This window comes from Oryctolagus cuniculus, chromosome 3, assembly GCF_051225735.1.
Source record: "Oryctolagus cuniculus isolate XC-2025 breed Fujian yellow rabbit chromosome 3, ASM5122573v1, whole genome shotgun sequence".
NCBI lineage: Eukaryota > Metazoa > Chordata > Mammalia > Lagomorpha > Leporidae > Oryctolagus > Oryctolagus cuniculus.
Window position 1 is genome coordinate 34,315,500 of NC_142869.1, and position 25,087 is coordinate 34,340,586.

The following is a 25,087-nucleotide window of genomic DNA, read 5'->3' on the forward strand; positions in this document are numbered from 1 at the left end:
CCAGCATTTGTGATATTTTCTTTTAGATAATAACCAATCTTGCTGGAATTATATATCATTGTGGGATTTTTTTTAAAGATTTTAAAATTTTGTTTAAAAGAGTTAGAGAGAGAGAAAGGGAGATCTTCCATCTGCTGGTTCACTCCCAAAACAGCTGTAATGACTTGGGCTTTGCCAAGCTGAATCTAGGAGCAAGAATTGCATCTAAGTCTCCCACATGGGAGAAACACTTGGGCTGTCTTCTGCTTTTCCCAGACCATTAGCAGGGAGCTGAATAGGAAGCAGAGCAGTCAGGATGTGAACTGGGGCCCATAAGGGATGCCGGTGTTGCAGGCGGTGGCTTTACCCATTATACCATAAGGCCAGCCCCCTCATTGTGGTTTTGATTCACATTTCCGTGATGCTAAGTGTTTTTGAGCAGTTTTTCATATACCTGTTGGCCATTTGTTTGTCTCTTTGAGAAATGTCTATTCAGATTTATTGTCCATTTTTAAATTGGATGGTTTGCTTTTTTGCTATTGAGCTTTTTATATCTTCCAGACATTATCCCCTTGTCAAATGTATAGCTTGCAAATATTTTATCCCATCTGTAGGTTGTCTCTTCATTGTATTGGTTCTTCTTTCAATGTACAAAAGATCTTTAGTTTGAAATCTCATGTGTTTGTTTTTCATTCCCCCAAGCCAAACTGTATCCAGCTTTATTAAAGATTCTTTTTGCAAACAATCATGGTATTTCAGGCAGGACGTGGGCAGGTGATCATAAACTTTCAGTTCTTCAATGGACTACCAAAATCAGAAAGCCACCACAGAGCCCAAGGAAGTGTTCATCTGACGCTCTGAATAGGCCCAGTTCAGAGGGAGGGTGGACATGACACATCCAGCATGTTAACGACTTTTCTCAAACCCACCCGAACGTTCAGGAAATGAAATGACAAGGGCAGAATGATCAACCTGAAGATCCACCATCCAGCAAAGGGACCGTTGTGTGTTTGAGAGACACGTCTCCGTGGTGTCGCTCTCAAGCCTGCCTGTCGCACTGGGAACAAAATTGTCAGGGTCGGGTCCCAGTAGGCCTCTGGGCTTGAGGAAGTCAAGTATGCTGAAGACAGACAGGGAGGAGGAAGAGGACATAAAGTCAAATTTAGTTTTTCTACACCACAAGGTTTTGTGTCCTGGTGGCTGGGTGTCAAAGGCAGGGAGGGAATCCCTCCTGGGAGCCGAGAGGAGGTCTCAAAACTAGAAGGAAAATGTGTGTTCCCCCATATCAGTCCAGTTTGAGACCTTCTGGGAGTGACCTATGCCCCTTCCCCCAAAGCAACAATGAAGTGTTCTGTGTGCTAACAACATAGCTTTAAAAAAAGAAATGAAACAAAATTCTGGATTTTTATAACAATTTATAAAGTATTTCAAACTGTTCAATTACCAGAAGTACAGTTATCAAAAATGCACACACTTCTCTTGGCATGTCTTGCACTTGCACCTGCAGCTGGCCGTGCCTCGTCTATTCTGGCATCTCCGTCTCCTGCAGGGTGATTCCCTTCCTGGCCAGCATCAGCCTTTCCCTTTTGCCCTTTGGATTCCTTCTCTCCCTTTTTCTGCAGGGGCCTTTTTAGGCCTAGGTTCTGGCTCTGGAGGAGCTGATTAGCAGATAACCTTTGGATCTTCTCTGTGGTTTGTCCTTCACCTTGGCCTTGTCTCCTTTAGCGTCCTCTTCAGTCTTTCTTTTGGGTGTGGTGGTGGCAGCTGGGGCACACAGGCACTGGACACGCAGGCTTTGGTTGGTCTGGGGTGGTTCTTGCCTCTTGGTCTTTACACTGCTCTCCTATTTTTGCTTTTATGTCTTGTACTTTTGGCATCTGATGCAGAAAGTCCGTGCCCATTCCGGTGTCCATAAGTGTTTTCTGTATGTTTTCTTCTAATGGTCTTAAAGTTTCAGGTCTCACATTTATGGCTTTCATCTATTTTGAGCTGAGTATTTGAAAATGGTGAGAGATAGGGATCAAGTTTCATTCTGCTGCATGCGTATATCAAATTTCCCTGGCACTGTTGGTTACAAAGACTATCCATTTTCCAATTCATGTTCTTAATAGCTTGGTCAAAAGTCCGTTGACTGTAGGTGCATAGGTTTACTTCTAGGGTCTACATTCTGTTCCCTTGGTCTGTGGATCTATTTTTAAATCAATGCTATGCTACTTTAATGACTGTAGCTTTGTAATTTATTTATTTACTTTAAGATTTTATTTATTTGAAAGTCAGGGTCACAGAGAGAGAGGTCTTTTATCTATTGGTTCACTCCCCAAATGGCCATAACAGCCAGGGCTGAGCAAGTCAGAATCAGGAGCTTTATCTGGATCTGGTATGTGAGTAGCAGGGGCCCAAGCACTTGGGCCATTAGCAGGGAGCTGGACCAGAAGTGGAGCAGCTGGGACACAAACCAGTGCCCATATAGGATGCCAGTGTTGCAGGCTGCTGCTTTACCCACTGTGCCACAATGGTGGCCCCTGCGATTTATTGTAAAACCAGGTAGTTTAATGCCTGCTGCTTTGATTATTGTTGTTCAACATCATTTTGCCTCTTCATGATCTTTTGTGTTTCCATACAAATTTTAGTAGTGCTTTCTTTTTTTCTTCTAGTTTGTGAAAAATGTTGGGATTTGATAGAGATTGCACTGAATCTGTAAGTCACCTTGGGTAGTATGTACATTTTAATAATATTGAATCTTCTAATCCGTGAACATGGGATGTCTTTCCATTTCTTTGTGTCCTTTTCAAACTGGTTTAGAGTTTTCATTGTAGAGATCTTTTACTTCATTGGATAAATTTGTTCCTAGGTGTTTTATTATTACTATTATTTGATAGTTAATAGAAATGGCATTACTTTCTTGATTTCTTTTTCAGATGATTTACCATTGGTGGGTATAATAATTTTACTGATTTTTACATATAGACTTTGTATCCTGCAACTGGCTGAATTTGCTTATTAGTTCTAGAAACTTTTGGGTGGACTTTTTGGGTTTTTCTATATATAAGATCATATCATATGCGGTGACAATTTGACTTCTTCCTTTCCAATTTGGGTGACTTTTACTTCTTTTTCTTGCTGAATTGCTAGAGCTAGGACTTCCAGCGCTATGTTAAATAAAAGTAATGGGCATCTTTATCTTGTTCCAGATCACAACCTTTTCTCATTTAATATATATTATTAAAGATTTATTTATTTTATTTGAATGACAGAGTTACAGAAGGGAGTAGGGATGGAAGAGAGAAAGAGAGAGAGAGAGAGGAAGAGAGAGAGAGAGAGAAAGAGAGAGAGAGAAAAAATCTTCCATCTGCTGGCCCTGCCAGAGCAGGGCCAGACCAAAGCCAGGAGCCAGGAGATTCATCTGGGTCTCCCACATGGGTGCAGGGGCCTAAACATGTGGGCCGTCTTCTGATGCTTTTCCAGGCACACTAGCAGGGAGCTGGATCAGAAGAGGGGTAGCTGGGAATTGAACTGGTACCCATATGGGATGCTAGCACTGCTCATGGTGGCTTAACCCACTATGCCACAGTGCCAGCCCTTCTCGTTTAATATAATTTTAGCTGTTGGCTCATTGAATATGGCCTTTATTATGTTGTACTTTCTTCCTTCTATACCTAATTTGGTCAGTTTCTTAATCATGAAGTGACGTTGAATTTTAACAAATTCCTTTTCTGCTTCTGTAGAGAATTTTTGTCCTTTATTCTGTTGATACGGTATATCACATTTGTTATTTGCATCTGTTGAACCATCATTGCATCCTCATAAATTTCTGTTGATCAGAGAGAATGATATTTTTAATGTGCCCTGGATTTGATTTGATAGATTTTTGTTGAGGATTGTTGCATTTATGTTCATCAAGGATATTGGTCTGTAGCTTTCTTTTGTTGTGTCTGTCTGATTTTGGTATCAAGGAAATGCTGGCCTCATATAAATTTGGTAGAATTTATTATATTTTTTGGAATAATTCATGGTTAGTGTTAATTTTTCTTTAAATGTTGGTAGAATACATCAGTGAAGCCATCTGGTTTTGGGCTATTTTTAATGGTCAATTTTTTTTAACTCAATTTATACAGATTTAATTGGTGGAATCAGCATCTTAACCCAAGCAAAAATGACTCCACATCATTCAGCCTTCTAATACAATTTCCTTCCCCGCCCAGAATTAAAAAATCATGTACCAGGTTCTCATAAATACATAGATTTGACTATGGACTTTCTGTTATTTCAACAATCAATTAAACTATGTATTTTTTTAAAAATTCTAATCTTGTTTACCTGTTCACAGTTGAAATAACTTCTTCTTTTCTTAATTTGCTTTCCCAGGAGCCTTTTATTTAAGGTATACTAACTTCATGCATTTCATAAATACAATTTTAGGAACATAGTGATTTTTTGGTGGTAAATTTTTAATTACTGATTCAATCTCACTACTTGCTATTGGTCTCCTTAGGTATTTTATTTCCTAATGATTCAGTCTGGGCAAGGTAAATGTGTCCAAGAATTTGTTCATTTCTTGTAGGTTATTGAATTAGTCGCCATATAGTTGTTCATAGTAATTTCTAACAATCTTTTGTATTTCTGTGGTGTCAATGATAATGCCATTTTGATTTATGATTCTATGTATTTGAAACTTGTTTTTCTTGCTTAGTCTAACTAAAGGTCTATCAACTTTACCTTGTCAAAGAACCAAGTCTTCATTTCATTTCATGGTGGTTTTTTCTTTTTTTTTTTTTTTTTGCATTTTTTTGTCTCTATGTCATTTATTTGTGCTCTGAGTGTTATTTCTTTCCTTCTAGAACTTTTGGATTTCTTCTTGTTTTTCTAGTTCTCAAGGTGCCTAGATAAGTTGTTTGAGATCTTTTTATTTTTTGATAGCTTGTTTGCAGACCCTGGTTGCTATAAACTTCCTTCTAATACTGTTTTTGCAATATCCCATAGGTTTTGGTATGTTGCGTTTCCATTTTTATTTAAGAAATTTTAGAACATCTTCCTTGATTTATTCCTGATCCATTGGTTGTTTAAGGAGTCAGCTGTTTAATTTTCATGTATCTGTCTGGTTTACAACCTTTTTTGTTGTTTTTTGATTTCTACCTTGATTGCATTGTTGTCAGAATAGAAATCACATTGAGGGTTTTTTTTGTTTGTTTGTTTGTTTTTTTTTGATAGGCAGAGTGGACAGTGAGAGACAGAGAGAAAGGTCTTTCTTTTCCGTTGGTTCACCCCGCAGTGGCTGCTACGGCTGGCACGATGTGGCCAGCACACTGCGCTGGTCCAAAGCCAGGAGCCAGGTGCTTCTCCTGGTCTCCCATGCAGGTGCAGGGCCCAAGTCCAGCAGAGAGCTGGACTGGAAGAGGAGAAAGCGGGACAGAATCCGGCGCCCCAACAGGGACTAGCACCCGGTGTGCTGATGCTGCAGGCGGAGGATTAGCCTAGTGAGCTGCGGGGCTGGCCAGTGATTTCTATTCTTTTATGTTTCTTGAGACTTGCTTTGTGACTTAATATATGATCCAGCCTGGAAAGTATTCCATATGCTATTGAGAAGAATATGTATTCTGCAGCTGTTTGATGGAAAGTTCTGTAGATGTCTGTTAAGTCCAGTTGATCTAGGATGCAATTTAATTCTGCTGTTTCTTTGTTGATATTGTGTCCAGATGATCTGCCCACTTCTGAAAGTAGAGTGCTAATGTCCCTGTCTATTATTGTACTGGAGTCTATCTCTCCCTTGTCAATTATTATTTGCTTTATGTATTTGGGTGCTCCAATCATAGTTGAATATATAATTGCAAGTATTTTTTCCTCTTGCTGGATTGAACTCCTTTTCATTATATAATGATCTTCCTGGTCTCTTTTTGCTGTTTTTGATTTGAGTCTATTTAGTTAATCTGAGATTCTTATGGTCATTTCTGCTTTCTTTTGGGTTTGATTTGCATGGATTACCTTGTTCTGTCCTTTCACCTTCTGACTATGTGTATCCTTAGAGATGAAGTGAGTTTCTTGTAGGCAGCATATAGTTGAGTCCTATTTTTGAATCCTTTCAGTCACTATGTCTTTTTTTTGAGAATTTAATCCATTGATATTTAAGGTAATTAATAATAGATAAGGTTGTGCATCTGCCATTTTGATACTTGTTGTTTTTTTTTTAATTTTTACTGCAGTTTTCTTTCTTTGTCCTTAAATTAAAATCTCCATTTGTTGGTAAATGTCTTTTTTCTAGCAATTATTATTTTGTTAAGTCTATTTATAGGCTTTGTTTTGTGATTACCATAAGGCTTACAAAGAACTTCTTTTGGCTATAACAAGTATCTTGAAATAACAACTTAAATTGATCATAAAAACAGAAGAGACAAAACAAAAAGATAAATCATAAAAAAGCACTGTATATTTGTGCTCTGTTCCTCTCTATATTTTATATTTTTGATCTCTTTCCATGTTGCCTGTTTCTTAACATCTTAGTGTAGCAATCATAATTTTTGTTTTCATTGTCATGATATAAATGGCTTACATACCATGTTTAAAGTGTTAGAACATTCTGAATTTCTTTGTGCAGTTATTCTTCCCAGTGAGTTTTCTACATTCTGATATTTTCTTCTTACTTGTCTCTTTAAGTTTGAAGAACTCTCTTTAACATTTCTTTTTGGAACACAGGTCTGAAAATGATAAATTCTCTCATCTTTTGTCCGGGAATATCTTTATCTCTCCCTCATATGCTTAGCTGTATACAATATTCTTGGGTCTGAAGGTGATAAATTCTCTCATCCTTTGTCTGGGAATGACTTTCTGTCTCTCTCCTATGCTTTGTTGTAAACAATATGCTTGGCTGGCATTTCTCCCCCTTCAGTACTGTAAAAGCCTTGCCCCACTCCCTCCTGGCCTGTAAGGTTTCTGTTGAGAAGTCGACAGGTCTGCAGCTGGGTGAATTGGGGACCCCTCCCCCTGACCCTTTTATTTAAGGTTGATTTATTTATTTGAAAGTCAGAGTTACAGAGACAGGAAGAAACAGAGAGGTCCTCCACCTACTGATTTCCTCTCCCAGTGGCCACAGTGGCTAGGGCTGTGCCAGGCCAAAGCTAGGAGCTGGGAGTTCATCCAGGTTGAAGCACCCCACAGGGGGCCACACTTGGGCCATCTTCTGCTGCTTTTCCGAGGTCATTAGCATGGAGCTGGATCAGAAGCGGAGCAGCCAGGACTGGAATGAGTGCCTGAATGGGATGCCGGCATCACAGGCAGTGACTTTACCTGCTATACCACAATGTCGCCACACTCGCCACCCAGACTCCACTCCCCCACCCCTGCTTTTCAAAAGATTTACTTATTTATTTAGAAGAGAGAGGGGGAGAGATCTTCCATCTGCTGATTCACTCCCCACGTGACCACAGTGTGCAGTGGCTGCGCTGGGCTGGGCAGAAGCCAGCGACTGGAACTCCGTCTGGCAGAGACCCAAGGACGTGGGCTATCTCCCTCAGCTTTCCAGGTGCATTACCAGGGCGCTCCACCAGAAGAGGAGCAGCTGGGGTTCAAGCAGGCACCCATATAGGATACTGGTATTGCAGGCAGCAGCTTAACCCACTGCACTACAATGCTGGCCCCCAATTGGGACTTCTTTATGTTTTATTTACTTCTTGTCTCTTGTAGCTTTGAGAATCCTCTCGTTATCTTTAACCTTGGAATGCTTGACTAGAAACTCTAGGGATAGATTTGGTTGGGTTGAATCTGGTGACCTTTGACCTTCCTGTGCCTGAATCTTTTTCTAGGTTTGGGAAGTTTTGTCAATATCTCTTTGACTATGTTTTCTACACCTTTGGCCTTCTCTTGAATTCCAGCAAGGCAAATGTTTGTTCTTTTCGTGCTATCCCATATTTCCTATAAACTTTCTTTATTCTTCTTGAATCTTTTTTCTCCTCCAGCTGTGTGTTTTCACATAGCCTGTCTTCAAGCTCACTGATTCTTTCTTCTGTTGTGTATATATTTTTTTCTTTTGATGACTTCTATCATGTTTTTAATTTCATTTAGTGTATTTTTTGGTCAAAGGGTTTCTGATTGATTAATTATCTCTATCAAATCTGTTAGAATACTGAATTATTTCTCTGTGTTGACCTTTTGCCGAGTTTCCTTAAAATAGCTATTTTGAAATCTTCATCTGACTACTTGGTTGGTTTCTGGCACCTGTTTTGGTGAAGTCATGGTCCCCTGGAAGTTTCTGGTGCTTGTCAGAGAATAACATTGTCTGTACGTTGAAGGGTTAGTCTTCAATATATGAACGTCTTAGTAGTCTGGTTTAGTTTGTAGCTGTTCTAGAAAGTCTGAGCAGTTCTGTCCTCTGCTGAGATCGACTCGCTGCCTGATATTGCCCCTATTTGCTACTGGGGATGCTGGCTGGGATATAGAACTGGTCTGCGAGGATCACAGAACTCCACTGGGCACTGAAACAAATGTGGCGGCTCTCTGTAGTCACTGGCCTGGGTTCAGGGATTGTTAGATTCGGCCCATTGCTGGGTTTTCTAAGCCTGTTACTGAGTTCCCAGACAAACCTGTGATTCCCTGGTTGTAGGAAGGGTGAAAAAGGCAGCTCCTCAGCTCTGCAGGCGGGCCCCAGTAGATCACTCCTGGGTCACAGAGCCACCCGGCCACAGTAGATCACTCCTGGGTCACAGAGCCACCCGGCCCTGGTAGATCGCTCCTGGGTCACAGAGCCACCCGGCCACAAGCCTTATCTCATATCCGGGTAACTTCAGAGATTCTGTCCACAGGCACTGGGCTGACTTCTATAGCTCTTGTGAGGGTGACTTAGTGTGTATCTGTTCATGTTGGAGAGGTGATCACTGGAGCTTCTTAGCCATTATCTTGGCTCTGTCCCCCACTCCCCCTTTTTACTTTTTTAAAAAGTTTATTCATTTGTTTCAAAGTCAGAGTTACAGAGAGAGAAAGGGAGAGAGAGAAGAAGAGAAAGAACTTGTATCCACTGGTTCACTCCCCAGATGGCTTTGATGGCCAGTGCTGGGCCAGGCCAAAGCCAGGGAGTTTCATCCAGGTCTCCCAGGCAGATGGCAGGGGCCTAGACACTTGAGCCATCTTCTGTTGCTTTTCCCAGGTCATTAGCAGGGAGCTGGTTCAGAAGTGGGACACAAACCAGTGCCCACGTGGGATGCCGGAATCCCAGGTGGAGGCTTTACCCACTACGCCACAGTGCCGACCCCTGCTCCCCTGACCCCCCCCTTTTAAAGATTTATTTATTTATTTATTTGACAGGTAGAATTACAGACAGTGTGAGAGAGAGAGAGACAGACAGACAGAAAGGTCTTCCTTCCGTTGGTTCACTCCCTAAATGGCCTCAATGGCCAGAGCTGCGCCGATCCAGAGCCGATCTGCCTATCCGAAGCCAGGAGCCACGGGTTTCCTCCCGGTCCTCCACGTGGGCGCAGGGGCCCAAGCACTTGGGTCATCTGCTGCTGCTTTCCCAGGCCATAGCAGAGAGCTGGACTGGAAGAGGAGCAACTGGGACTAGAATCGGTGTCCATATGGAATGCCGGCGCCACAGGCGGAGGATTAACCTAGTGCACACGGCACCGGCCCCCCTGCTCTCCCTTTTTAAACATTGCTTCCTCAGATAATGTGATAAACCTGTCCTTATTGTTTTAACCTTTACCTTCACAAGTTTGGTGGGAAACAAGCTTTGAGAGTTGTGGTTTCCCTGGGGGGCTTGCTGAGCCACCTTAAGAATGGCTTGTGCTTTCTCTCAACTTTGGTTTGTCTCAAGGATGAGTCTAACAATGGCTGCCTTTTAACTCTGAGAAATTCCCAGTTATATCAGGATAAAGTCTGTGAGTCTCCTGGATTGGTACAAGTTAGCATGATGAGAAATCCCTTGGTGCTTCCACAGAATGCCCAGCTGTTGTCATATCATGATTTTCAAAAGTAGAGCCCTGGAAACGTGAAGCTAGAACGTCCTGTGAATACCCCTGTGCTTCCTCAGAGACGTGCTGCTGGACTTTCCTGCTAGACATGGGCATGCATGGGCTGCACAAGGGCAAAGGACGGGGGGCCTATTTACATGTAACTTTATTCCTGTTTAAAATTTTTAATCAACACATGATTGTATGAAATGATGGGGTACAAGATGATATTTCAATACAATGTGTAATGATCAGATTGCATAACTGTCACCTCAGACATTCAAAATCCTCCATGTCCCCTGCTTCCCCACACCCTTCCAGACGTGGGGAAACTATCACTCTACTCTCTTCTATGGTGGGATCAACTTTTTAGGATTCCAAGCACAAGTCTTGTAATTTACTTCTACTGAATGCAGTTTCTATTGCATGGGTCACATACAGAGCTGTCAGTCAGGCCAAGCCAAAAAAGCAGCTCCAGCAGGGAGGAGAGAGACATTGATTCTTGCCCACTGGCAAATCGCATTCCCTGTGTGGGCACTCCTGACTTCAACCCATTTGAAGAGAGGTGGTTCTCCCCAAGAATGGGTGTTAGGGTTAAACGGGTGTCATCGTGTTAAACTGGTGCTTAGAATGCTCCCATCCTATATTGGAGTGTTCGTGTTCAAGTCTTGCTTCTGCTCCTGAGCAGCTTCCTACTAATGCATCCTGGGAAGGAAGCAGGTGATGGCTCAAGTGCATGGGTCCCTGTAGCCAAGTTGGAGACTGAGATGGAGTTCCAGCTCCTGGCCTCAGTATGGCCCAGTCCCGGCTGTTGTGGGCATTTGGGGAGTAAATCAGCAGATGAAACATCTCTCTCTCTTTCTGTTTGTCTCTCTGCTTCTCTTTCTGTTGCTCTGCCTTTCAAATAAACATAATTTTAAAATCCATATATATATTAATACTTGGCAGAATACACATAGAACATACATACAAGCTATTCATTAGCTATTCATTAGAAAGAGCTATCTAGATATGGAATCTTTTTTTTTTAAAGATTTTATTTATTTGAGAGGTAGAGTTACAGACAGTGAGAGGGAGAGACAGAGAGAAAGGTCTTCCTTCCGTGGGTTCACTCCCCAAATGGCCACTACGGCCAGAGCTGTGCCGATCTGAAGCCAGGAGTCAGGAGCTTCTTCCTGGTCTCCCACGTGGGTGCAGGGACCCAAGCACTTAATCCATCCTTCTACTGCTATCCCAGGCCACAGTAGAGAGCTGGACTGGAGAGGAGCAATTGGGACTAGAACCGGTGCCCATATGGGATGCTGGTGCCACAGGCGGAGGATGAACCTAGTGTGCCATGGCGCCAGCCCTATATGAAATCCTTATAATTACTAGGGCTGGTGCTAAATGTTGTTTATATGGTATTTCATTTGACATGCATAACAACTGTATGATGTAGGTATAAATCCCTTTATTCTCTATGTTAGGAAATTGAGCATCAGACAGCTTGTCCATGGCAAAGGTAGCATTTGAACCTAGTGAGATTTTATTCCAAAGGGCAATGATCTTAAATACAACTAATGCCGGCGCCGCGGCTCAATAGGCTAATCCTTCGCCTTGCGGCGCCGGCACACCGGGTTCTAGTCCCAGTCGGGGCACCGGATTCTGTCCCGGTTGCCCTTCTTCCAGGCCAGCTCTCTGCTGTGGCCAGGGAGTGCAGTGGAGGATGGCCCAAGTGCTTGGGCCCTGCACCCCATGGGAGACCAGGAGAAGCACCTGGCTCCTGGCTTCAGATCAGCGCAGTGCGCTGGCCACAGCGCGCCGGCCGCAGCGGCCATTGGAGGGTGAACCAACGGCAAAGGAAGACCTTTCTCTCTGTCTCTCTCACTGTCCACTCTGCCTGTCAAAAAAAAAAAAAAAAAAAAAAAAAAAGAAGAAAGAAAACACAACTAAGATGTTCTTAAGGCCTTATTAGTGTTTCCTGAAGGGTGGTCTTTAGATTGCCTACATGTTAGAAATGTGTATTCCTGGGTCTGACCCCAGAGCTGGTGAATCTGCACCTTTGAAGCCATGCCCAGGAATCATCCATCAGTGTAACCACATCACCCGTAGATTTTCATGTGCCTATAGTTGGAGCAACTCCAAAGTAGGGAGTAAAGGAAAGGATTTTCCTACCTGGACCATCTTGGCTGTCATTAGGTTCCAGTTATCCATGCTGTTGGAAAGAAGCATTGTCAAATGTTGAAAACAACTTCCTAGAGACTTTCCATTGCTTGCAGAATAGGTTATGCTAACTAGGGACGTTTGCCTTCCCTATCGCAGAATTTTCCCACTCTCCCTAGAGGCTGGAAGAATGGGTCCCTGCCAACATGACATACCACATGCTAAGAGGAACAATCTCATCACATTATCAGTTGCCCAAAAATACTCAGGCACAGCTATGAAATACTGTTATTTCTATCCCCAATACAATAGAGAAGGCATTGGATGGACTGAGAGTTCAGATTACAATGTAGTTTTGGGTAACAAGTCTATACACCAGAGATTTATAAGACCTTTCATTATCCTGGTTTTGCACATAAAGGCAAGGGGAGGGGAGGAAAGGAGGCCAGAGGGACTCTGAAAAGCATATGATTAAAAAAAGAGGGGGTGGGGGAAGCCTATTCCCATTCCCAAGCCAGATCAATCATTATTCCAAAGTGATCCCTCATCAAAATCCAGCATATGGTTTTTATTAATTTGGGGCAATTTCCCTACCATCTAGTGCAATAAAAAGGATATCATAAAAGATTGATATTGTAAAAGATTGTAATATCCCTTATCAAGCTAGCAAACAAGAAGTGTAAGATCTGAGGTAATGAAATAAGTTGAATTGCTTCATCCTTCCCTCCCTAGCTTTTATTATTATTATTTATTGCTGGAAGTTCTGAGGAGAAGAGATTCAGAGCTGGGTTATGAATAGATTATAAGTTAAGTTCCATTGCAATATGAAGCTGATATGAAAGGCCTAGCTTCTCAGCAGCTTTGGTGGGGAGAGAGCAAGGTGCTAGCGTCTCTAAGCTTTGATTTCCAGGAATGATTCATACATATTCAGCTTATTATTTGCTGAAGATAGGAAAAAACTGAGCTCATGAGCTTTATTGTCAGTTGATGCGTTAGTATAGTGGGGTTTATGCCACTTCCTCCAGAGCTAAGCCTCGGGACAATGGAGTCTAATCATCCTCTGGGAATGCCCCCATGCAAAGTTGAGGTTGCTCTTTGACACAGCTGGCTCTCAAGGATTTTTATTTACTTGAGAGAGACAGAGAGAGAGAGAGAGAACACAAGAATCTCCTTTCTGCTGCTTATACACCAAACAGCCACTCAAAAGTCTGGAGTCAGGAACTTGATCCAGGTTTCCCATATGAGTGGCAGAGACCCAACTGCTTGAGCCATCATCTGCCTCCCGAGGGTGTACATTAGCTGGAAGCTGGAATTGGGAGCAGAGCTGGTGGACCCACACATTCCAATATGGAGAGGTGGGCATCCCAACTGCTAGGCAAATGCCCACCCCTTAAAGCTTTTCAGCCCCACCACTGTGAGCTCCTGAAACATAACCTCAAAATCTGGGCCACTCAGAGGCCGTGAGGGCTGGTGATCCAGGAGGAGACCACACACCTACCTCCCAGGGGTGCTGACTCATTGTTGAGATAGGCTGGGAGGGAAGGGCAGTTGGAAGGAACATACATGGCTTATTTATCTTTCTTGAACATTGGGGAGGCAGGAAGTTTTACCACCGTCTCGTAAACAAAGACCCTGGGTCTCAGATTTAATAATTCTCTCAAGGTCACAACATTAGTGTTGAAGCAGGAACTCCAACCCCGGGCCTGTCTGCCTGGGAACTGATGGGATTTCCCTGCAGCCACCGAGGTGAGAGGCAAAGACAAAGGCAGACTCTAGTCCCATTTCCTTGCTCTCGGCTCCTGGTGCAATGGGTTTCGTGGATAGGGGAGGAGCTGGGTGTTGCCTGCATCCACTTAAGATGCTCTGAAATAGGTTTTTCCATGCGGAACACAAGTTAGCTTAGGGCTGAATTATGTGTGTGTGTGTGTGTGTGTGTGTTTTGAGATATTAGCTCTGTGTTTTAGATAAGTTCTAACCCACCAGCTCTTGTATTGCCAAATTTCTGGACACACTGCATCAATCTGCAGACTGTTATAGCATAAGCATACAAAAGAAATGACCCAGACAGACTAACTTACAAAGAAGAAATGATCATGCTGCTGTAACAAGCACACATAACCCCGGGTGGCTTGAGTGGCAGACATTTATTGCTCACATTTCGGGACGCTAACAACGCCAAGATCAAGGGGAGGACCCGTTTCCTGGTCTGCAGATAGCCATCTTCTCACTGTATCCTAACCTGGCCAAGTGGAAGGGAGAGAGGAGAATATTCCCTGGTCTTTCTTCAGAAAATGTTAAGAATTTGAGAGAGTGAGCAAGAGAAAGGGGCACAGACAGAGAGAACAAAGAACAGCTCCTATACACTGATTGACTCCCTAAAATGCCTCATGGGCCTTTTTCAAGCTAGGAGCCGGGAACACAATCCAGGCCTTTCTTGTAGGTGTTAGGAACCCAATTCCTTGAGCTATCATCATTGCCTCTCAGGCTCTGCCTTGACAGGGAGCTGGAGTCAGGAGCTGGAACTGGGTGTTGAACCTAGATGCTCTGATACAGGACTCCAGCATCTCAACCAGTGTCTTTTTTTTTTTTTTAATATTTACTTATTTATTTGAAAGTCAGAGTTACACAGAGAGAGGAGAGGCAGAGAGAGAGGTCTTCCATCTGCTGGTTCACTCCCCAGATGGCTGCAACAGCTGGAGCTGCACCAATCCAAAGCCAGGAGCCAGGAGCTTCTCCTGGGTCTCCCACGCAGGTGCAGGGGCCCAAGGACTTGGGCCATCTTCCACTGCTTTCCCAGGCCATAGCAGAGAGCTGGATGGGAAATGGAGCAGCCAGGTCTTGAACCAGCGCCTATATGGGATGCCGGCGCTTCAGGCCAGGGCGTTAACCCGCTGCGCCACAGTGCGGGCCCCTCAACCAGTGTCTTAACCACTAGACTCAATGCCCACCCCTGACTTGTCTTTTAAAAAGATTTATTTACTTATTTATTTGAAAGAGTTACAGAGAGAAAGAGAGAGGGAAAGAGGGGGAGAGGGGAGGGAGAGAGAGAGGGAGTGCTTCCATCTGCTGGTTCACTCCCCAAGTGGCCACAACAGCCAGGTCTGAGCCAGACTGAAGCCAGGAGCCAGGGGCTTCATCCTGGTCTCTCACATGGGTCATCCTCTGTTGCTTTTCACAGGCACATTAGCAGGCAGCTGGATTGAAAGTGGCTGGGACTCCAACCAGCGCCCACATGGGATGCCAGCATTGTAGGTGGCGGCTTTACGGCTATGCCACAATGCTGCCCCCCCTTGCCCTTTTCTTATAAGAACACTACTTACAGGCACCCCACCTTCATGATATCATCTAATCCTAGTTACTTCTCAAAGGTTCCATCTCCAGATACCTTCACACTAGGGCTTCAGCATAAGAATCTAGGGGAGGGGCCGGCACCGCACTGTAGCAGGTTAATCCTCTGCCTGCGGCGCCGGCGGTCCATATGGACACTGGCTCTAGTCCCGGCTGCTCCTCTTCTGATCCAGCTCTCTGCTGTGGCCTGGGAAAGCAGTAGAAGATGGTCCAAGTCCTTGGGCCCCTGCACCCACATGGGAGACTGGGAGGCAGCACCTGGCTCCTGGCTTCGGATTGGCGCATCTCCAGCCTTTGCGGCCACCTGGGGAGTGAACCAACAGATGGAAGACCTTTCTCTTTGTCTCTCCTCTCACTGTCTGTAACTCTATCTCTCAAATAAATAAATAAAAAAGGAAAAATAATCTAGGGGAGACACTCAGTTCATAGCTAAGGTTGCTGGCCACCGCATCAATGAGATGACAGCTGGTCACTTTCTGTTTTCCTGATCTAGTCGGTGACAATGTGTGGTTGGAAGGGGCTGCAAGGGAACAGTGTGTTAGGATAAAGCAAGCAGGGACACAGATTCACCATACGTCATCGGCTCTTGCATTGCTTTGAACCCAGAAGAGAGGCCGGGCAGACGGCCCTTCCAGGGACCCTAAGGGGCACATGCAGGATTCCTTTCAGCTGAATGAATTGCCGCTTCAGGCCTTAGTAACTGGCACATAAAAAACCGTTTCCTGTCATCCTTAAGTAATTTTTCCAACCTTGATGCTTGGAATGGGAGACGTTCCTTGCAACCTCAGCACCTTGCTTCCCAAAGTCGAGAAGCATCTCGGGTTAGTTCACGGACTGCCCTGCGTGATTTGTGGTGCATGAAAGAACCTTAATATCAGAAGGGTTTTCCTTAGATTAAAATGCAAGAGAACTGTTCAGAGGGAAGCACACACCATAGACAGAGTTTGGCAGACAAGTGGAGTCTCACTAATAGGACTACCAATTTAAAGGAGAATGTCATCAATTGTAATATAAGTTTACTTTTCATCTAATGAATTTTAATGGCAGCTTTCCCCATTACCTTCAGGAGCCTTACAAAAAAACAGCAAAACCTGCCTGGAAACTTACTTGATCGTCCCTGGCATTATCTCGGCTCCGTTTCTAAAACACATTGTTTTGCACAAAACATTTTAAATATAGCAGCTGAGATCGTCATCCTATTGCTTGCATTCAACTGCAACCTGCAAGCAGACTCCCTTGAAGGAGTCTTTTCTTCTTCTTTTTTTTTTTTTTTGCATATCTTATTTTGTTATTCAAATGATGAAATGCATTTTGTATGAAGTTACACCTTTTTTAGGGGCAGACTTTGTTCTGGAAAATTGGTGCAGCATTTCCATTTCTCACATCTTGACATACCTGGCTTGTCGTCAGCAGAAGCAGCCGTGTTTGACAAAGCAGCCCTGTAATCCGGATCCCTGAAGAGAGTGGGCTTCTGGGCCCTTCCACGCCTCTGATGAGAAAGACAGCCCTTCTCCGAAACGCACGTGAAAAGGGGGCAGGAGCCTCTCAAGTCTGGACTGTTTTCTTCTCCAAGTTTTTATTCAACATGCAGACCGCTGTCACCGCGCAGTCAACCTTGTCCTCCGTTCAACCTTTGGATTGCATCTTGACTAGCTTACTAAAAAGAGCATGCTCCTCATTAGCCAGGACAGAGGAAACCCCTGGGCCCCGCCAGGTCCCCGCCAGGTCCCCATGACCCCGAGCTATCTGCCTGTGGAGGTGCAGTCCAGAGAGGGAAACCCAGGAGCTCTCCTTTTGTTCTCTTTAGAAATGGAGTTTTTGACATTAGAAGATGGCATTTTATACTCATTATCAAATACCAGAATCGCTGGAACTGCCAGCCAGGAGCTTTTCAGGGCCGCTGCCTGTACAATACCTATTCAGACACTGCCCTGCTTCTCCCTGGCCTTCCGCGCTCTAGAAATGCGCTCACTGTGATGCCCCACAACCCTTCTCATGAGCAGGGCCTCTGCCTTGCACAAACGTAGGAGGCCCTGCTCACGTTCTATTCTGCATAAGTGGCGCCTCTGGGGCTATGCAAATGGTCCCCTTGCACTGTCTATTGGGGTAACCCAGTACACTGTGTGGAAGCTACACCGAACGGCTAGAAACTTCATATTGAACGTCTTCATGAGTCCATCATGGTAGGCTTCTCAGTGGCCTTGGTGAGGAGCTCCTGGCTTCTGTAAAGCCCTTCTAACCCTCTGGGTGAGGTCTGGAACTCCATTATTATCTGCATCACTTTTCTATTTCTACAATGACAAGTTACTACAAACTTAATGGCTTAAGTTTATGATCTTAAAATTCCATAGCAGGGGCCAGTGCTGTGGTGTAGTAGGCTAAGCATTTGCCTGTGGCGCCAGCATCCCATATGGACGTTGGTTCGTGTCCTAGCTACTGCTCTTCCGATCCAGCTCTCTGCTAATGCACCTGGGAAAGCAGTGGCAGATAGCCCAAGTGCTTGGGCCCCTGCACCTATATAGGAGACCCAGAAGAAGCTCCTGGCTCCCAGCTTCGGATCGGCCCAGCTCTGGTGGTTGTGGCCATTTGGAGAGTGAATCAGCAGATGGAAGACCTCTCTCTCTGTCTCTCCCTCTCTGTAACTCTACCTTTCAAACAAATAAAATTAAAAAAAAAAAAAATTCCATAGGTCACAAGTCCAGTATGGGTCTCACTAGGTTCCAATGAAAGTGCCTGCAGGGCTGTTTCCCTTGCTGTAGGCTCCGACAGGTGTTGGTGTAATTCAGGTCCCTGTGGTTGTCTGACGAGATCTCCAGTTTCTTTCTGAGTATCTGCTCCTAGAGGCTTCTCTCTGGTCCTTGCCCATAGCCTCCTACAGCTCAGCATCAGCAATAGAACACTGAGTCCTTTCTCACGCTGCCATCTCTGACCTTGTGCAGTCAGGAGGGGCTCTCGGCTTAAACGCTCATGCAATTGGATAGAGCCCACCTGGTTAACCTGAAATAATCTCCTTATCAAAGTCCTCAAACTTAATCACAGCTTCAAAGTCCCTTTTACCATGTAACAAAACACGCTTCCAGGTTCCTAGGATTAGGGCCAAGACATCCTTGGGAGGCCACTATTCTGGACGCCTTGCTATTGGTTTAATTCTTCTAGAAATGGGGAACCATGAAATGCAGTTATTGAGGGCCTGCTGTGTTGTAGACATGATTGGCTGTTGTTTTCATCCACAGACATGTATTTTCTCATTGAATCCTTTTGATGCCCTTATGAGTTAATACCCATGGGTCAGCCAAGAATGAAATCAGCTGCAAGTAATGGAAACTTCAACGAACACTGGCTTATTATTTGAAAATAAAAAGGAGCTGTAGCAGCGTACTGATGCCATTTGGACCCCCCAGACTTTTTTCTCTAGTGGTTACTACTATGCACCCTGCAGCCATGGCCTGGATTCATTTAAGTTTCATCCTCTGCAAGTGGAGATAATACGCAGCTAATGGGGCTGATGGGGCAAAGGAGTTACTGTATTTCACGTGCCCATGAGCACACCTGGGACATAGTCAATGCTCGTCAGTGCTTCATCATCCTTAGCACATTGCATTTAGCGTCCTATGAGAATCTTTATAGCTGCATGGTGGCTGTTGTGTTTCTAGCTATCACATCTAGGTCCCAGGCAGGAAAGAGCAAGGAGAGGTAAGAGGGAAAGGAGAAGACATTGCAACCTGTATTAGGAAATAAAACACTTCTCTGAAATCCCCAACCGCTTCTATTTTTCATTGTCAGAGCTATGACCAATGGCCTTTCTTGTATAGAAAGAGTCTGGGAAAGCAAGTGTCTAGGTTTAATAGAACCAACGGTCTGGAGAGCAGGTACACTTGGTCCTTACCCCTTGTCCACTTTTCCGCAGTCCCTGAAAGGGGAAAAAAGGAATATTGGAAGGCACGGCGAGGTCTGCAAGTCAGCCGTGGGGATTGGGCGTGCATGGGTTGCAGCAGCACACTGAGTAAAGGTTTTGGGGGAGGTGCTTGTAAGGCCGCCACAAAACACACCAAACACTGGAGTATGGGAAATAGTTTATTGGGGGAAACTCAACAGACTGAAGGGAAGGGCGAAGAAGGGAAAAGAGGGAGAAGGAGAGTGTAAGGAAGAGACAGAACGGTCAGGAGACAGAGAGAAGAGAGAGACACGTGTTCAAGAGCAGGTCTTTTTTTTTTTTTTAATTTTTATTTTTGACAGGCAGAGTGGACAGTGAGAGAGAGAGAAAGGTCTTCCTTTTGCCATTGGTTCACCCTCCAATGGCCGCCATGGCCGGCGCACTGCGCTGATCCAATGACAGGAGCCAGGTACTTATCCTGGTCTCCCATGGGGTGCAGGGCCCAAGTACTTGGGCCATCCTCCACAAGAGCAGGTCCTTTTAAAACTTTGCCAGGGGGCGGGCAGGGAAGTAGGAGCATTGCATCCCGTTAGGATAGGGGTGGGGCTGACACTGGTGGTTGGGCCATGTGGCCACCTGGCTTCCAGCAATGGCAGTGGGGGCTAGAGTCGAGGATGGTGTCAGGGTGTAGACCACGCCATAGATAACAGTGCTGATAGGAGATGCATAGGTAGGAGAGAGCCTCTGCACACAAGATACTGTTGTGAGCTGGAGTGTGTCCCCTCCAACAGAGAGGTTCAAGTCCTACCCCTGGTAGCTGTGAATGTGACCTTATTTGAAAAACGCTCTTTGCAGATGTAATGAGGTCATGCTGGATTAGGGTGGACCCTTATCTAATGCCAAACAGCCTCATAAACAGAGGGAATTGTAGACACAGGACACCCTGTGACAATGGAGCGAAGACTGGGGTGATGCATTTACGAGCCGGGGATTTCTCAGGACTGCTGACAATCACCAGAAGCCAGGAGGGATGCATGGAACAGACTCTCCCTAAGAGGCTCCGGAAGGAAGCAGAGCTCCAGGCACCGTGCTCTTGGACTTGCAGCCTCCTGTCCTGTGGAAGAGTAAGCTCTGTTATATGAAGCTGTCTAGTTAAAGACACTTTGTGAGGGCAGTCCCTAGAGAAGGCTCACTATGTGGTGTTGCTTTTCCTCTAGGAGATAGAATATTCTATACCCTGGGGGTGGCCTCTGGGATAGACCTCCACCACCCCATGCCCCCAGGGTAAACATCTTAAGTGGATTGGGTGGGGGGCTAACGTAAATCTAATACAGCTGCCCAACGCACTTGAGAACACACCCAGTTGTTCTGACCCTGAACCCATTGTGCTTGTTTTATCAGCATTGTGGATTGTGGTGGGGTGACACTGTGCAGATCACTGCTGACACACTGGCCACCATGGGTCCCTCCTGCAAGGAAAGGTAGATGGCTCTCCTAACGGGACTTTTGGGTGGTTTTCTTTGGAATCAATGAATGTTATGTATGAGCCTTTTAATATGCTAATTTTATTCACCTGAAAGGTAGAGACAGAGACACACACACACACACACAATCTTCTATCTGCTGGTTCACTCCCCAAATGGCCACAGCAGCTGGGGCTGGGCTAGGCTGAAGCAAGGAGCTTCTTCCAGGTCTCCCACCAGGGAGCAGGGGCCCAAGGACTTGGACCGTCTTCCACTGCTTTCCCAGGCATGTGAGCAGGGAGCTGGATGGGAAGTGGAGCAGCAGCGGCTTGAACTAGTGAGGGTTGCCAGTGTTGCAAGTGGCAGCTTCACCTACTATGTCACAACGCTGGCCCTACGTGAGCCTTCTTGGACTTTGGGCTTCTGCAGTGCCACACAACCCTCGCAGAGCGACTGTAGACTGAAGAACCTTAAAAATCAAACCAAGATGGAGTGACTTAAGCTAACACTATTAAAAATAAGAAGTCACCTTTGCCCCAAATAAAAAATTAAAGTTTAAAATTACAGCCCTAAACTTTTTTCCCCCAAAGCTAAAATTAGGTGCAGCTATAACAATAAGGGGCCCTATGCTTAGCTAGCTGCGACACTTGTGCCTGGCTGTGCTAAGACCTAACCCAGTTTGTATGCCTCCTAATACTCAAATAACGGTGTGGGAAGCAGGATGCCACTCTCCCACAAGGGGAACAAAGGGAGCGAGACGTCGCCCCCCACCCCCAGGGTGAACAAGATGGCGCTGGCAGGGAAAGGAACTACTAAAGAAGTAAACAACAAAATGGCGAGGTGCATGCCTCCCATGTGATCCTGTAGCTGATTGGATAGAAGACGCATGCCCTTCACATGATCAGCTCGCGGATTGGACTGCTGTGTGCATGGACACTATAGTGCTTTTGATTGGTCGCTGCGGGTATATAAACCGTGTGGCTTGTACTGGGGGGGCTCTCCGGACTCCCGAGTTCAGGAGGCCCATCTGCGCAGACGCCGAATAAATCCTCTTGCTTTTGCATCAGCTGGTCTGGAGTCTGAGTCTCTGGGGCGTGCCTCTCGACGTGTTAGCATCCTCACTCCGAGGGTCTAACATAGACATCTTGGAAGTTGAGGGTAAAATAAGAAAAAGAGGAGGCTAGGGTTGAAAAGACAGGGACCTCTGAATTTTCCAGCATTCCTTAGGCCTTTAACTTCAGCGAGCTGGTGGGTTTTTTCTTTGTAGATGAGTCTAGGCTAATTGTCCAGTGTCATGAGACTTAGGCTCATTGAGAGGATGAATTCAATTTCACACGTATTTGAGGAAGGATTCAGCACCTCTGAACCTTCCCTAGAATTTAGGATTCTTGTGAACCTTATCTAATTTCCAGGCGAATGCTCATTTTTCTAACAAAAATGTCTAGTTTTTTAGACTCCTGGATTGTGCATTTTTTGGCAGTTTTTCTCTTTAACCAATAACTGGAGCCACATTATTTTAAAATGGTTTTTCCTCAGTTCCAGGAATGTCTGGTGTGGGTTCTTTTTGTGGCGCAGTGTAGGGAAAGAGCATTTTCCTCAAGGTCCAGGCCAGGGTTCCAGCCGTGGCTGGGATGCCAGTGAACTGAGTGATTTTAGCGAATTCATGCTATGCTTTGGGTCTCAATTTCTTCATCTATGAAATGAAGGGATTAGACGAGGCCAAAGTTGTTCTTGCTGCGCGTCATAATTCACATGGGTCATGAAACCAATTTATGGGATCTTGGCCAGAATCAGAAAAATGAAATGAGATAAAATAGAGCATACCAGAGATCTTCAAAAAACTCATGGAAAATGTGTATTATGGAAAAATGATGCGTATATATCACTTTTTTACCCCAATTATCTTTCAGTTCTCTTTCATGAACTTTTAAAAGCACCCTCACATAAGAAGGAATTATATGCAAGTTAGGACTGTTTTATGAAACTCAATTTTTAGGCACATTATGTAATAGGTGGAGATGTGAACTATGTGTCTTAATGTGGGCCAAGGTCAAGATGTGTTTGAAAGACACTAGACCAGATGAACTTTGAGGCTTTCTAAAATGTTAAGGACAACTTCAGGCATTGAAAGAGGAAAAAAAAAAAAAAAACAGCTTCCATTTGAGGCTTTTCATTCCTGGACATTGTTTGACTTGTCTCTGGCTGTTCTGGGAGCTTTAGCCAATGCTCCTGCAGGCACCTGTTACTGAGGCATGATGGCAAGAGAAGGGCCTGTGGGCATGTGGTGGATGATAGCCAGGAGCAGTGATGGGTGGTACCAGGTAAGACACCCCCTCCCCCCACCCCGAGGAAGCCTCCTGGAATAATACAATCTTCTTCTTTTTTTTTTTTTTTTTTTTTTTTAAGATTTATTTAGTTGAAAGAGTTACACAGAGAGAAGGAGAAGCAGAGAGATCGAAGCCAGAAGCCAGGAGCTTCCTCTGGGTCTTCCCATGCAGGTGCAGGGGCCCAAGGACTTGAGCCACCTTCCACTGCTTTTCCAGGCCATAGCAGAGAGCTGGATTGGAAGAGGAGCAGCCGGGACTAGAACCAGCACCCATATGGGATGCTGGCACCACAGGCGGTGGCTTTATCCGCTATGCCACAGCACTAGCCCCTGTCTCTGTCTATTCTGGCTTTGTTTCATTCCCTGTTAGCCTACCTGGAGGTGAAGGGTTCAGCCACACAGCTTGCCCCCTCCTGAAGTCACTGTACATTCTGGGAGCCCCAGAGCCCCTGGGGCACAGCGTTTCTAGAGTCACACCATGACTGCTACTGCCTCCATCTGTTCCATCCCCTACCATTGACCCAAAGACTTTTCTTTTTAATGGAGACTGACTTTGCAAATATATTAGGGAGCGATGGGAGTGGGGGTAGGACTATGATCATTTGGTCCTAAATAGAAGACAATCATACAGCGAATATAATGACAGCAAAACCACGTTCCTAAATTCGAGCTAGAGCCTGTGGAAGTCTGGGGCCTCCTCTCTCTCGGTGAAAGAGATGAGCAAGTTCTAGAGAAGTGTTGAGGACATAGTGCCCCTGACTACATCTTCCTTCTTCACTAAGGACAGGGAAACCTGTCTCCTGGTGATTGCATGCTATTTAAGTATCATCTACAGTCAGATCTGTTGTGAAAATCAGAGCTAATAATAGTAAATAACAAGCCTCATTGGCTAATGTGCCAAACACGCCATCTTCATACCACCCCAGAGGGCCGCAAGGGTAGCTGAGACTGGGAGGTGGTCAGTGAGTAGCTGGTCACTGTGAGAGCCACTCCAACCCACCCACCCAAGTGCCTGACCCTGGGATGCCTCATCTCTCCCATGCCCCAACTAAGAAATGGTGGTGGGACCCTGGCCCAGCAGGACCCTGTTTATCAACAGTGCTCCAGTGACTGCACTGGGGCAGGGAGATGGTGTAGGATCTGAGTGAGAAAGAAGGGCAGTCTTGGTGAAGCTCTCTGAGGGAGCTGGAGACGCTGTTGAGGAAGGACAGAGATGTCCTGATGCCAGGAGCCAGGGCAGGAGTGAGCCTGGGTTTGTGTGATGGGGGCAGGGTGATGCATCAGCAGAGGACAAGGCTTGGTTTTGTACATGGATGCCTGTAAGACAAATGGTTCACTGCAGATAAGCAAATGTCCATGGATCAAATGTGTCCTCTGCCTGTATCCTGTTGCTGGATTGTGTAGAACGCGGCCCCAGAGAGCAGGAACCTTTGAAAGTAGGTCCCTAAGCAGTGTGGTCCACCTCTCTGAGCTTTGTCTTTTAAACCTGGGTAGAAGGAAAAAAAAATCATTGCAAAGAGGCACAGCCCCAGGCCAAACTGTGACACCCTGAGAAGGTCAGGGGAGGGTCAGAGACACTGAAAGGCCACCCAGCCACCGAGGCCAGCCGTCACCTGGGAGTGGCGAGATAAGATGGTGGTGGGAGCAATCATGCAGAAAGCCACTTATCAAAGGGATTTTGACTCCTAGGTGGTGGAGCTCTTGGGAGTCTCGGATCTGGGGAGGTGCAATAGGATGCAAAGCCGCTTTAATAAAGAAAACATGGGGCTGGATTGTGCTGCACGCGCCGTAAATCACGGGGCGACACCACAGCACTCTGACGATCAGCAAGACTGCGCGTTGTGGGGCTGGGGAGGGCTCTTAAATCTAATCAACAGCTCTTTGAGCAAAAATACAGCCGTGACTTGGGGGACGGAGGTGACTGCAGGCTGGAAAATATCCTAAGGAGTGTGCACATTTCCCAGGTGATAAGAATGCTGAATGGTTCTGAGCTGAGAAACCTTGGAAAACAATTAGGCAGAGA

General features: G+C 45.3%; 1 pseudogene; it reads right to left on the bottom strand.

Annotated features, from left to right (window-relative positions):
* Positions 1–1,415: 1,415 nt before the first annotated feature.
* LOC149127306 (non-histone chromosomal protein HMG-17 pseudogene) lies at positions 1,416–16,217 on the bottom strand (annotated as a pseudogene).
* Positions 16,218–25,087: the final 8,870 nt, after the last annotated feature.